Here is a 14,861-nt window from a genome sequence, read left to right on the forward strand (position 1 = left end):
GTGCACACCATATAAGTAGTGTCTCCACATTTTCAATGCATGAATGACCGCAGCTAGCTCAAGATCATGAGTGGGATAATTCTGTTCATGTTTTCGCAACTGTCTTGAAGCATATGCAATAACTTTCCCATTCTGCATCAATACACATCCTAATCCCACACCGAAGGCGTCACAATATACTACATAGCCATCTGATCCTTCTGGAAGTGTTAGCACTGGCGCTGAGGTCAACCTATTTTTCAACTCTTGGAAGCTACGCTCACAGGCATCACTCCACCGGAATTTAGCCGACTTCTGGGTTAACTTTGTCAATGGGGCTGAAATATATGAGAAGCCCTCTACGAATCTTCGATAATAACCTGCCAAACCCAGAAAACTACGAACTTCTGTAGGCGTCGTAGGCCTTGGCCAAGTCTTCACAACTTCTATTTTCTGAGTGTCGACTCGGTTACCATCACCTGAAATAATATGACCCAGGAATGCAACAGAATTAAGCCAAAACTCACACTTTGAAAACTTTGCATACAATTCTCGGTCTCGAAGAACGCCAAGAACAATCCTTAGATGATCAGCATGTTCTGACTCTGTGCGAGAGTACACCAAAATATCATCAATGAACACTATCACAAAAAGGTCCAAGAACGGCCTGAACACATTATTCATTAAATTCATGAACATTGCCGGGGAATTCGTCAACCCGAACGACATTACTCGAAACTCGTAGTGACCATATCTTGTCCTGAAGGAAGTCTTGGGAATATCTGTTTCCCTAATTCTCACCTGATGATAACCCAATCTCAAATCTATCTTGGAGAACCATTTAGCGCCTTGTAATTGATCAAACAAATCGTCGATTCTGGGAAGAGGGTATTTATTCTTTATTGTCACCTTGTTCAACTGCCTGTAGTCAATGCACATTCGTAGAGATCCGTCTTTCTTCTTTACGAACTGGACTGGTGCTCCCCACGGCGAAGAACTAGGCCTTATAAACCCCTTCTCAAGTAAATCTTTTAGCTATGCTTTTAGCTCTTTCAGTTCTGTTGGAACCATTCGATACGGAGGAATAGAAATAGGCTCGGTGTTTGGTAATACATCAATGGCGAAATCAATCTCCCTTTCTGGAGGAAGGCCTGGTAACTCGTCGGGAAACACATCTGGGAATTCATTCACTACCGGGACAGACTGGAAAGTTGGCACTTCTGCTTCCGTGTCATGAACCCGAACTAGATGACAAATATAACCTTTGGCTATCATCTTTCTCGCCTTAAGGTAGGAAAAAACCTACCATTTGGGGAAGCTGTATTACCCTTCCACTCATGTATGGGCTCTCCCGAAAATTGGAATCGAACTACCTTTGTTCGGCAAAAAACATTAGCATAGCACGATGCCAACCAGTCCATACCCATAATTACATCAAAATCTATCATCTCAAGTTCAATCAAATCCGCTGTCATCTGGCGATCACATATAATGACTACACGGTTCTTATATACTTTCCTTGCTATTACAGGATCACCAACCGGAGTGAATACCTCGAAAGGTTTAATCGGCTCGGGTCTCACCCCAACACAATCAGCGATATACAGAGTAATATATGAGAAGGTAGAACCCGGATCAATCAGAGCATATACATCACGGGAAAGTATAGTCAAGGTACCTGTGACAACATCTGGGGCAGACTCAAGATCCTGTCGCCCAACTAAGGCATATACACAGGGCTGAACAACACCTGAAGTGGATGCTCCCCCTCTACCTCTGCCTCTGCCTGCTGTAGTCTGAGGAGTCTATGCTGTCGGGCGAGCTGACGAAGAACCCGCTGCTGAACCTGTGGGCTGAGTCCCCGCTCTATCTCTCACGGAGGGGCAGTCTCTCATCATATGACCAACCTGCCCGCAAGCATAACAAGCATCCGAACCTTGACGACACTGTCCGGAATGCAATTTACCGCACTGGCTACACCGCGGTACTGGAGGTCTCCTCTGGCTAAAGTCTCCCCTAAACTGCGAATCTGAGGCCCTCGAACTCTGCCCCTGGCCTGACTGAGTAGAACGATCAAATCTGCTATCCGAGAATCTGGGAGGTGAACTAGACACTGTCTGACCTGAGTGCCTAGAATGTGTCTGTTTCGGTCCCCTTCGGTACTCACTGCTCTCCCCCATAGATCTAGCCATCTTACCTTGTCTTCTGTCACCATCATGATCACTTCTCTGCTGTCGTTGTCGTTCTTCGAGGTTCTGAGCATAGGCCTGTATCCGGGAAATATCTATCCCGTCTTGGAAAGAGGCTGTCAGACAATCTCTGAACAAGTGTGGTCCTAAACCACTCACAAATCTATAGACTCGGTCTCCCATGTCAGTCACCATAGTCGGAGCATACCGGGCCAATGAGTTGAATTGCATACTATACTAGCGAGCACTCATGCTTCCCTGTTTCAAATTCAAGAACCTGTCCGCTCTAGCTCGGCGGACTTCAGGTGGCAAGTAGTGACGAATAAAGGCATCCACAAATTCTTGCCAAACGGGAGGTGGTGCGTCCTCTCCACGGATTCGGTCTCAGAAGCATGCATAAGTTTCAGCGTCCGCAACATCTCATCGATAAAACCTTGTGGGTCCTCATCCGGCTTTGACCCGAAAAATTCTGGAGGGTTTAGAGTAAGGGAATCACGGGCTTTTGTACTAGCCGAACGATCACTTGGGCCCGCATTCTGTCGTTGTGCCTGAGCGGCAACCAACTGTGTCAATAAATGTATGGCCTCGGACACTTGTTGACCCGAAGCACCCGGTGGAGGAATCGGAGCCGAGGCTCCTCCCTGCTCTTCTACATTGGGCGCGGCCTCACTTTGCGGTTCACTTTTCTCTACCTCCGCCGGAGGCTCCCTTTCTGCCCGCTTCTTCGTCGTAGCTTTGCCTTTCTGGGCAGCTGTAGCTTTTCCTTTCGGCGGCATTTTTCTGAAACCATAACGCACTTTTAGGAATGATATAATCCTAGACATGGCTCTATCGCACGATCTCATGAGAAGAAAGATGGTCATTTTCCTAAATGCCCTGTTGCCGCTTGTTTATTAGCGTGGCGCGCAACACACCATAAACAAGACTGGTAGACACTTCCTAGGGCGAACTGCTCTGATACAACTTCTGTCACGACCCGACTAGGGGCCGCGACGGGTACCCGGAGCAATTACCGAGCACCGCTCACTCTACTGCTTGTCTTGCTCATTTAATACTCTTTTATCAATTTTACATACCAATTGTAGGAAAAATTATATTTAATCAGAACATAAATACTTTATATATACATTTGCCTCTCGGCCAACAAAATAATATACAAACATATGAAAACATCTTGTGAGACCATCTAACCCACACTGCGTATCTACAAGCCTCTACTAATATAATGAACACATAGACGGAACAAGACTCCGTCATGCCCAAAATATGCATATATGAATGTACATCAAAAGAATAGCCATAAGCACCTCCGAACAATGGAGTGCTATCTATCAGCTGACAGCTACTGAAGACCTGGGCCAAGCTCTCCTCCCTGTCTACCTGTGGGCATGAACACAGCGTCCGAAGAAAGGACGTCAGTACGAATATTGTACCGAGTATGAGAGGCATACATAATGAAAGGAGACATCGATAATATGGGGATAACATCAACATGAGACATCTGGATCTGACTGATAATCATAAATGAAGTAATGCATGTTATCTTACTCATACTCATCATCTTAGCATGTATGCATCATATGCAAGCTGCCCGTCCATGTCGGAACGGTGTAATAATCAATAATATTAGCCTGCGTCCAGGCCTCCCGCGTCCGGGGTACCATCTCATGCCGCCCACTAATGGTGTCTGCCTACGCCCGTAGGTTGTGGTGTATCCGTATCGCCGCTCGCCGAAGCGGTGTCTGCCCGGCCAACTAGGCACGGTGTAAAATGCTTAATGTAAATACTCATAGTAATATGCTTATCATAAAATACTTATCTCATCATAATGCGTGTATAAGGCTTATGATCAACTTTACTCTATCGGGGTGACGTAAGGTCGTGATCCCCCGGTTACATTATGGAACCATTATGGACATTCTGCCTCACCTTGAAAGGACTAGTACATAAGGTGAGTGTAGGCAAGGAATAACATCATCATCATTCTAGTGTCATCATATCGTATAACTTATCCCATATAGACATTCATAGGTATAAACTTTTAACTTCTTAGAATGTAAGAACTCATGAAAGGAATAGGGATTCAAGCTAAAAGATTCATGCCATTAGAAAGAAGGACTAGTCTCACATACCTTGGTCTTTTAGCTAAGATATCGCTCACTTGTTCTCCGTCGATATCACGTCGTTACCTTCATAAGCGAATTTGTATCAACATTAGTAAACTAACTATAAGAACGCATCGCTAATTCTAGGAAAGGTTGGGCAGCGTCTCCTTTGCTCATACTACTTTTCTCACGTTCTATATCAACTCCCAATATTCATAATATTACTTACAATACCGCAATCGACAATCGTCGTTTACGTACATTTGGCAAAATCCACCATTTTCCTCCAATTTTCCCTTATTTCTACTTCTAGCTCATCCTTGCGTTTTCATGCATTTAATGCTTGTTTGATGATATAAACATCATTTATAACGTATTTGTACTCACAACACTTCAATGTTCATAGTTCAATTCCACTATCATTCATTTATGTTACTATTCACTCAATAATGACCCATTTCTATGTTCTTCTACCTTTCAAGTGTCTAAGCTTTCCAATACTTCAAACAACATGGATTAATCATGAAACTTACCTTGGATGATGGTTGAACAATCCTTAAGTTGAAATACTTCAATTAACCAAAACCCTAGTTCCACCTTCTTGGGAATTTCTTGACTTAGAAGATCCTTTCATGTGTTCTTACACTTATTTTTATGAATTTGGTGTTGATAATCTTAGGTTTCCTTGAATTTCTTGATATTCTTAGAGTTGAAGTGTTGAAGAACACTCTAGAGTTTCTTGAAGTGTTTGGATGAAAAATGACGTGAAATGGGCTTAAGTCCCTCTTAATAATCCCAAAATCTGATCTTTAATGAATTCTTGTTGGGATGAACAGTGGTCGTAAACCACCATATACGGACCGTATTTTGATTTACGGTCCGTCCTCCATGGTCGTATTTAATCATTTCAAAAACAGAAAGTTTTGGCTGAGGAACATGGCAGTTTACGACCTGGTTTACGGACCGTAAACTAGTTTACGGGCCGTAAACTGGGTCGTATTTAACCATATTCAACACTGGGCAAAACTTGATATTTTTGGCAAGCTGAAGGACGATTGCATTATACGGTCCGTAAATCACTTTACGGGCCGTATAGTGCCATATACGACCACTGGGCTGAAAAATTTTCCGCGACTTTCTTATTTCCAAAAATTGTTAATTAGCCATTCCCGACTTAATAAAACATCATTCACTCAAGCCCTTCATAGTTCTACTCATCACACAAGTATGGAAAAATTTCCGAGGTGTAATAGAAAGCTGGCGGTTCTACTTCTGTATCCTGAACTCGAACTAAATGATAAATATAGCCCTTGGCTATCATCTTCCTTGCCTTGAGGTAGGAAATAAACCTACCCTTTGGGGATACCCTATTCCCCTTCCATTCAAGTAAGGCTCTCCCGGAAATTGGAATCGAACCACCTTCAATCGGCTATCAACATTTGCATAGCATGAAGCCAGCCAATCCATGCCCATGATTACATCGAAATCTACCATTTCAAGCTCAATTAAATTAGCTTTGGTCTGGCGATCACATATCACAACGACACAACTCTTATACACTTTCCTCGCTATCACAGAATCACCAACCGGAGTGAATACCTCGAAAGGTTTAATTCTCTCGGGTTTCACCCCAATACAATCAGCAACATATGGAGTAACATACGAGAAAGTAGAACCCGGATCGATCAAAGCATACACATCACGGGAAAATATAGTCAATGTACCTGTGACAACATCTGGGGAGGACTCAAGATCCTGTCGCCCAGCCAAGGCATATACGCGGGGCTGAACAACACCTGTAGTAGATGCTCCCCCTCTGCCTCTGCCTCTACCTGCCGGCATCTGAGGAGTCTGTGTTGTAGGGCGTACTGAAAAAGATCCTGCTGTTGAACCTGTGGACAGAGCCCCAACCCTATCTCTCACCGACGGGCAATCCCTCATCATGTGCCTAGTCTGACCACAAGCATAGCAAGCATCCGTACCCTGATAATATCATCCGGAATGTAATATACCACACTGGCTGCACCGCGGTACCGAAGGTCTCCTTTGACTAAAATCTCCCCTAAACTGAGAATCTGAGGCCCTCGAACTCTGGCCCTGTCCTGACCGGGAAGAACGATCAAACCCTCTGTCTGAAAATCTGGGAGGCGCACTAGTCACTGACTGTCCCGAGTGCTTAGAATACATCTGTTTCGACCCCCGTTCATACTCGCTGCTTGCTCCCATAGACCTAGTCCTCTTACCTTGCCTTCGGTTAATATCACGATCACTCCTCGGTGGCTGTTGTCGTTCCTCCAGATTCTGAGCATGGGCCTGTATGCCGGAAATGTACATCCCATCTTGCAATGAAGCTGTCAAACAATCTTTGAACAGATGTGGTCCCAAACCACTCACAAACCTGTGCACTCGATCAACCATGTCGGCCACCATAGTCAGGGCATACCTGGCCAGAGAATTAAATTGCAAGCTATATTCCCGAGCACTCATGCTTCCTTGCTTTAGATTCAGGAACTTGTCCGCTCTAGCTCGGCGAACCTCGGGTGGCAAATAATGGCAAATAAAAGCGTCAACAAATTCTTGCCAAACGGGAGGAGGTGCATTTTCTGTCCTCGATGCTATCTAATTATTGTACCATAATACCGCCACATCCCGGAGTCTATAAGAGGCCAACTCCCGGACTCGGTCTCAGAGGCATGAATAATCTTTAAGGTCCTCAACATTTCATCAATGAAATTTTGCTGGTCTTCATCCGACTTCGACCCGAAAAATTCCGAGGGATTTAGCGTCATAAAATCACGAGCTCTTGTACTAGCTGAACGATCCCTCGGCCCCGCATTCTATCGTTGTACCTATGCGGCTACTAATTGCGTCAATAGATGAATAGCTTCAGTCACCTGCTGACCCGAAGCGACTGGTGGAGGAATTGGAGCGGAGACTCCTCCTTGCTTTTCTATGTTGGGCGAGACCTCATTTTGTGATTCGCCCTCTTTTACATTCATCAGAGGCTCTCTTTCTGCCCGTCTTTTCATCGTGGCTTTGCCCTTCTGGGCGGCTGTAACTTTTCCCTTTGGCGGCATTCTGAAATCACAACACACTTTTAGAAAGGATAAAATCTTATACATGACTCTATCGCACGATCTAATAAGAAGAAAGACGGTCATTTTCCTAAATGCCCTGTAGCCTCCTATTTATTGATGTGGCGCGCTACACACCATAAACAAGACTCTACTAGACACGGCTCGTAGACACTTCCTAGGATGAACTGCTCTGATATCACTTTTGTCACGACCCAGCTAGGGGCCATGACGAGTACCCGGGGCTAGCCACCGAGCACCACTCGTCCAGCTACTCACCTTACCCATTTAATGCTCTTTTATCAATTCATGCTTAGGACATAAGAAAATCATCTTTTCATTTGAGAACATAAAAATACTTTATATACATAAGCCTCGTGGCCATCAAATTAATATATACATATACATAAAAGCCTCTCGTGAGACCATCTACCCACACTGCGCATCTACGAGCCTCTACTGACATACTATACATATAGGTGGAACAAGACTCCAACATGCCCAAAATATACATATACCAAGAGAATAATCATGAGCACCTCCGGACAATAGAGTACTCGCGATCAGCTGGCAGCTACTAAGAATCTGGATCGAGCTCACCTCCCTGTCTACCTGTGGGCATGAACACAGCATCCAAAGAAAACGGACGTCAGTACGAATATTGTACTGAGTATGAGAGGCATGAACAATAATAATACATCAAGGAAATAAGGGAGGCATGAAGTATGGAGCAACTGTACCTGACTGGGAATTTCATGAAAAAGTAATGCATGCTGACTTACTTTTAAGCTTATCATCATCTCATGTATGCATATATATATATATATATATATATATATATATATATATATATATATATATATATATATATATATATATAAACTGCCAGACCATATAGGTGCGGTGTGATAATCAGTAACATTAGCCCGCGTCCAGGCCTCCCGCGTCCGGGGTACCATCTCATGCCGCCCACTAGTGGTGTCTACCCATGCCAACTGGCCATGGTGTATCGTATAAACTGCCCGCTTTCACGGTGACTGCCCGGCCAACTAGGCCCGGTGTAATATGATTATAACATGCTCATCATAAAATACTTATAATAATATGCTTATCACAATATGCTTATCATCGTACATCCATAAGGCCTCTAGAGTAACTATATTTTATCGAGGTGACGTAAGGTCGTGAACCCTCGATTCCATTATGAACATTTTATGAACATTCTGCCTCACCTTGAAGGGATTTGTACATAAGGTGAGTGTATACAAGGAACGACATCATTTACTTTATAAGAACGTCATATCATATTTCTTGACTCATGTAGCTATTCATGATTTTAGGCTCTTGACTTTCCGGAATATAGGAGGATCATGGAGAGGAAGAAGAATCATATCATGGGATTCATGCCATAGAAAGAAAGAACTAGCCTCACTGTCATGACCCAGCTAGGGGCCGTGACGGGTACCAGGGGCTAGCGACCGAGCACCACTCGTTCTACTACTCACCTTACCCATTTAATGCTCTTTTATCAATTCATGCTTAGGACGTAAGAAAATCATCTTTTCATTTGAGAACATGAAAATACTTTTATATACATAAGCCTCTCGGCCATCAAAATAATATACACATATACATAGAAGCCCCTCGTGAGACCATCTACCCACACTGCGCATCTACGAGCCTCTACTGACATACTATACATATAGGTGGAGCAAGACTCCACCATGCCCAAAATATACATATACCAAGAGAATAATCATGAGCACCTCCGGACAATGGAGTGCTCGCAATCAGCTGGCAGCTACTAAGAATCTGGATCGAGCTCACCTCCCTGTCTACCTGTGGGCATGAACACAGCGTCCAAAGAAAACGGACGTCAGTACGAATATTGTACTGAGTATGAGAGGCATGAACAATAATAATACACCAAGGAAATAAGGGAGGCATGAAGTATGGAGCAACTGTACCTGACTGGGAATTACATGAAAAGTAATGCATGCGGACTTACTTTTAAGCTTATCATCATCTCATGTATGCACATTATATATATATATACTGCCCGACCATATAGGTGCGGTGTGATAATCAGTAACATTAGCCCCCGTCCTGGCCTCCCGCGTCCGGTGTACCATCTCATGCCGCCCACTAGTGGTGTCTGCCCATGCCAACTGGCCATGGTGTATGGTATAAGCTGCCCGCTTTCGCGGTGACTGCCCGGCCAACTAGGCCCGGTGTAATATGGTTATAACATGCTCATCATAAAATACTTATAAATTTTATGCTTATCATCGTACAAGCATAAGGCCTCTAGAGTAACTATATTCTATCAAGGTGACGTAACGTCGTGAACCCTCGATTCCATTATGAACATTTATGAACATTCCGCCTCACCTTGAAGGGATTTGTACATAAGGTGGGTGTATACAAGGAATGACATCGTTTACTTTATAAGAACATCATATCATATCTTTTGACTCATGTAGCTATTCATGATAATAGGCTCTTGGCTTTCCGGAATATAGGAGGATCATGGAAAGGAAGAAAAATCGTATCATGGGATTCATGCCACAGAAAGAAAGGACTAGCCTCACATACCTTTGGCATTTAACTGAGCTATCGTTCACGTGTTCTCCTCCAATATCACTGTTATACCTCACATTTCCAGTGCATGAGTATGGCATGTACCTCATCGTAGTAATGGGGTATCGAAGACATCCCAGGGTGCTTTGAAAGGCACAAGCCATGGAAAGTACGTAACAACGAAGAAAACGGGTGAATTACGATCTCGCTACAGTACTGCAACAGTACCGCTACAGTACTTTAGCTACAGTGAAACCGACTTCAGCATTCCTTTTTAAGGGACAAAAATCTCATTTTTTTCAGCACAAAAGTTCCCAATATTTCCAGAAAAATTCAGCAACAAAAGATCATTTTTTTTATCTTGTGGATAGAGAATTGAGAGAGAGGTTCGGGCACTGTTCACGGGGGGGCACTGTTCAAGGCGAACTGTTCAAGACGGCAACTGTTCACGGGCTACTATTCACGACGGGTTACTGTTCATGGCGTCACTATTCACGGCGCTACTATTAAGGTAAGGTTTAATATTTTCCTACATATTTTAGAAGATGATTAGTCTTTCTATGAATTGGTGGATGTGGAAGAAATTGCAAGAGTTGTGCATGTTGATATGGAAATGGAATTTGAGCCGTATGGGGCCAATTTAAACTAGCTATGGTAAATGAAGTTTAATTAGTAGTGTGGTTGTTATTATCATGGATTATATGGCGAAAAGATTAGAAAGTTAAAGTTGGAATTTTGTTGATGTGAATATGATGTTGTTTTCGTTGAATTGAAGGAATTGAAGATATGATTGTATCCATATGTTGTTGTTGGTATTTCTGTGTCAACAGGAGGGCGATTGAAAATTTGGGATAGGCGAATGTATAGGGGAACTGCTGCCGGATTTTCGCTAGATTTTTAGATAATAAAAAAACCCTAAATGGGGATATATAAACTAAAATATAGGTTCAATAAGAAATGGGTTATAGAATTGTGGACTAGAAAATATAGTTACTAACGATAACGTTACTTTTATATAAATAGGCTAAAAGGGCGACGAGGCGAAAAGGATCCACGACTAAGTCACTGACAGGTATGTAGAGCCTACCTTTCTTTCTTTTGGCATGACCTTTATGAAATGAACAAATAACGTATATGTATGATTCTAAGGAAAATTCTATTCTTAGCGCCACTAGGATGGCCAATGTCTTTGATTTCCATAAGTACTCCATATGGTTTGATATGTATATACATGACGTTCAAAGATTTTAGTGGGTATATTTCCGAATGTTGTTCGAAAGAAAATCGATATGACTAAAGTCTTTGATGAATATTTTGATACTTAAATATAATCTTAAGGTCCCTATTTGATTTTGTCCAAAACATTATTCAGAAGTTTCCTAATATGAATAATACTTGAATTTCGAAATATGGCTTATGAAATGTTTTTAGAAGGTTCCGTACTTCAAAAGCTCGTAACTTTCGTAGACTAACTCGGATTTACTTGAAACGTGCTTATGGTTTACTAATGATTTCAAGAATACTAGTTTTGTACTAAAGGAAACATAAAGTCGATTTTCAAAACCACTCCGAAGGGAGTGCGATATTTTATTATTTAGACATTCCAAAAACCACTCCGAAGGGGGTGCGAGATTTTCAAGCCTAAGTCACTAGATGACTTCATGACGTAGCTAAGTGTGATATATGATATATGGCCTCAGCTCGTGCCTGAGTGAGCTATGGCCTCAGCTTACGCCTGGGTGCGCTATGGCCTCAGTTTATGTCTGAGTGTGCTATGTGACACGTGGCCTTAGTTTATGTTATGGATTTTCTTTAAAAGAGACTTCCATACATTTGCATTCATGCCCGAATGGGCCACTATTGATGTTGAGCCGGAAGCGGCTGCCCGAAGGGGCCATTATTGATATAGAGCCGGAAGCGGCTGCCCGAAGGGGCCATTATTGATATTGAGCCGGAAGCGGCTGCCCGAAGGGGCCATCATTAATTTGCCGGAAGCGGCACGTGCTTTGCATTGCATTATTCACTTAAAGGAGGTGTGTTAGATTGCATTACTTATTTTAAAAATGTTAGTTAGATTGCAATTATTTACTTGAAGCCTGCTTGAGATTTGCGTACATATTTACGTTTCTTCCAGCGAAGGCTGCAGGTATTGGGTTGGTTATGATTTCTTCTTTCCTAAATTATTCGATGGTTATCATTTATTCCCGCTTTACATATTCAGTACATATTCCGTACTGACCCCCTTTCTTCGGGGGCTGCGTTTCATGCCACGCAGGTACACCCAGGTGAGTAGAAGATTTTGCTAGAAGGTATTCCAGCGGGATTGGCGAGCTCCATCTCAGTTCGGAGTATTGCCGAGTCGAGTACCTTTGTTATGGTGTTTTGTATGTGTTAGAGACTTTGCAGACAGTGTCCTGTAGATAAGGCGTCGAGAAGTGCGAATCATTTATAGACGTTAAAAGAGTATGTATTTTTAGATGATTTCAGTTGGTAAAAAGTACTTAATTGATTGAAAGTTTTTTTATAATTTGTATAAAGATAATGACCTCTATTTGGAAAAGTTTCATGTGTTTAAAAGTTTTTGAAATGACTGGTTTTCGTAAAGCGAATGTTTAAGGGTTCGCTCGACTCTGAAGGGAGTCGGGTGCCCATCATGCCCTATCAAGATGAGGGTGTGACAAAGTGGTATCAGAGCAGGTCGTCCTAGGGGTTGTCTGCAAAGTCGTGTCTAGTAGAGTCTTGTTTATCGGTGTGTTGTGCACCACATCTATATACAGGAGGCTACGAGACATTAATAGTGTGTCATTCTTTCTTTCATACCTAAAATCGTTCGATAGAGCCCAGTCGTAAGGAATGAAGTCCCTTACACTAACCTTTGATTTCAGCTGAAGAATGATATCGACAAAAGAAAGTGACTGATGATATTGGGAGCTACACAATAAGCAAGTAAGTTATGGTACGAAAGAGGTGTGTCGTATAAGGTAAGAATATTGGAATATGTTTGAAATGTAAGATTAGAGGATGAAAGAGAAGGTGGATAGAAAAGTACAACAGAACAGATAGTTAAAGGATCAGGTACGTCTCGAGGTGCGATATATGAGGTAAGTCCCGACACCTTTATACTTTTTCTGGAAATTGGGAGCCCTGTGTGGCTGTGATACGATATGATATATGTGTATATATGTTGGCCCTGTGAGGCATTGTTGGTATTTCCTGCGTGCAGGTTCTGGGATAGTAAGAAGTAAAGAGGAAACTCTGCAAAAAAATTTCCGGGAATAAGTAAAAAGGAGAATGAAATATAGGTTCATAATGTGCCTTGAAAGTTGATGCCGATAGGGCAAGATCAATCAGAAAAGGTTAAAGGGTTAGGTACGCCTAGTCCGCAGGATGTAATATGAATACCATAAGGATTGTTTTAGAAGTGAGTGAAGCCTAGCAAGGAAGTAACTAGAGGATAAGATGTGATTAGTGTGAAACGGGAAAGCAAATTTAGAATAAGAAGGACTTACAAAGTTCTATAGGGAAAATTTAGGATAAAAGTCAAGTTGTAACGAAAGTGAAAACGAACACAAAAAGAGGAGGAGTTAATTGAAAGAAGAAGGAGTCAAGTTAAGACTAACCGCACAAGGTAGAAAGTAAGATTTCAACGGAAGAGCTCGCAATACAACTAACAACGGACTGCGAATTAAGAGGAGAGTGAAGGCAATGACGTGGAATTATTACCTCGAGAAACAACAGAAAGAGGAAATACTATAGGAATGACTACGTAAGGACCTGGAGTGCGTTATAATGGATTAAAGCAAGTCCACAAACAGAAGGGGTATGTGAAGGACATAATTAACTAAGATAACACTTGAGAAAGTACTGGGAATTCAGAGTCAGTCCAACATTCGAGGACGAATGTTCAAAAGGGGGGAAGGATGTTATACCTCGCATTTCCAGTGCATGAGTATGGCATGTACCTCATCGTAGTAATGGGGTATCGGAGACATCCCAGGGTGCTTTGAAAGGCACAAGCCATGGAAAGTACGTAACAACGAAGAAAACGGGTGAATTACGATCTCGTAAGTCGTAATCGGGAAAAAGTACTTTGAAACACGAGAACATGGTCATTATTAGTGTAATAAGTGATAAATACCATGTATGGATAATTTCAGAATATTTCAAGATCGAGCAAATTGAAGAAAATAAGTTCGACGAAAATTTGAGAAACGCGAGACGGGTTTTTGTCAACTTTGGAGGCGCGTACCTCATAGTATATGTGGAGTTTTAAGGTATTTCAAAATCCTAAAATGAAGTTCGTTGAGTCTAGTTTGTAATGCAACAAACCGTTCATTGATAGGACATCAGAATAGGGAATTATAGACGTTCCAAACTGAACTGTCGATGCAGAAACAACATTCCCGCGGTACCGCTACAGTACTGCAACAGTACCGCTACAGTACTTAGCTACAGTGAACCGACTTCAGCATTCCTTTTTAAGGGACAAAAATCTCATTTTTTTCAGCACAAAAGTTCCCAATATTTCCAGAAAAATTCAACAACAAAAGATCATTTTTTTTATCTTGTGGATAGAGAATTGAGAGAGAGGTTCGGGCACTGTTCACGGTGGGGCCACTGTTCATGGCGAACTGTTCACGACGGCAACTGTTCACGGGCTACTATTCACGACGGGGTAATGTTCACGGTGTCACTATTCACGGTGATACTATTAAGGTACGGTTTAATATTTTCCTACATATTTTAGAAGATGATTAGTCTTTCTATGAATTGGTGGATGTGGAAGAAATTGCAAGAGTTGTGTATGTTGATATGGAAGTGGAGTTTGAGCCGTATGGGGCCAATTTAAACTAGCTATGGTAAATGAAGTTTAGTTAGTAGTGTGGTTGTTATTATCATGGATTATATGGCGAAAAGATTAGAAAGTTAAAGTT

This window comes from Lycium barbarum, chromosome 10 (genome assembly GCF_019175385.1).
Source record: "Lycium barbarum isolate Lr01 chromosome 10, ASM1917538v2, whole genome shotgun sequence".
Taxonomy (NCBI): domain Eukaryota; kingdom Viridiplantae; phylum Streptophyta; class Magnoliopsida; order Solanales; family Solanaceae; genus Lycium; species Lycium barbarum.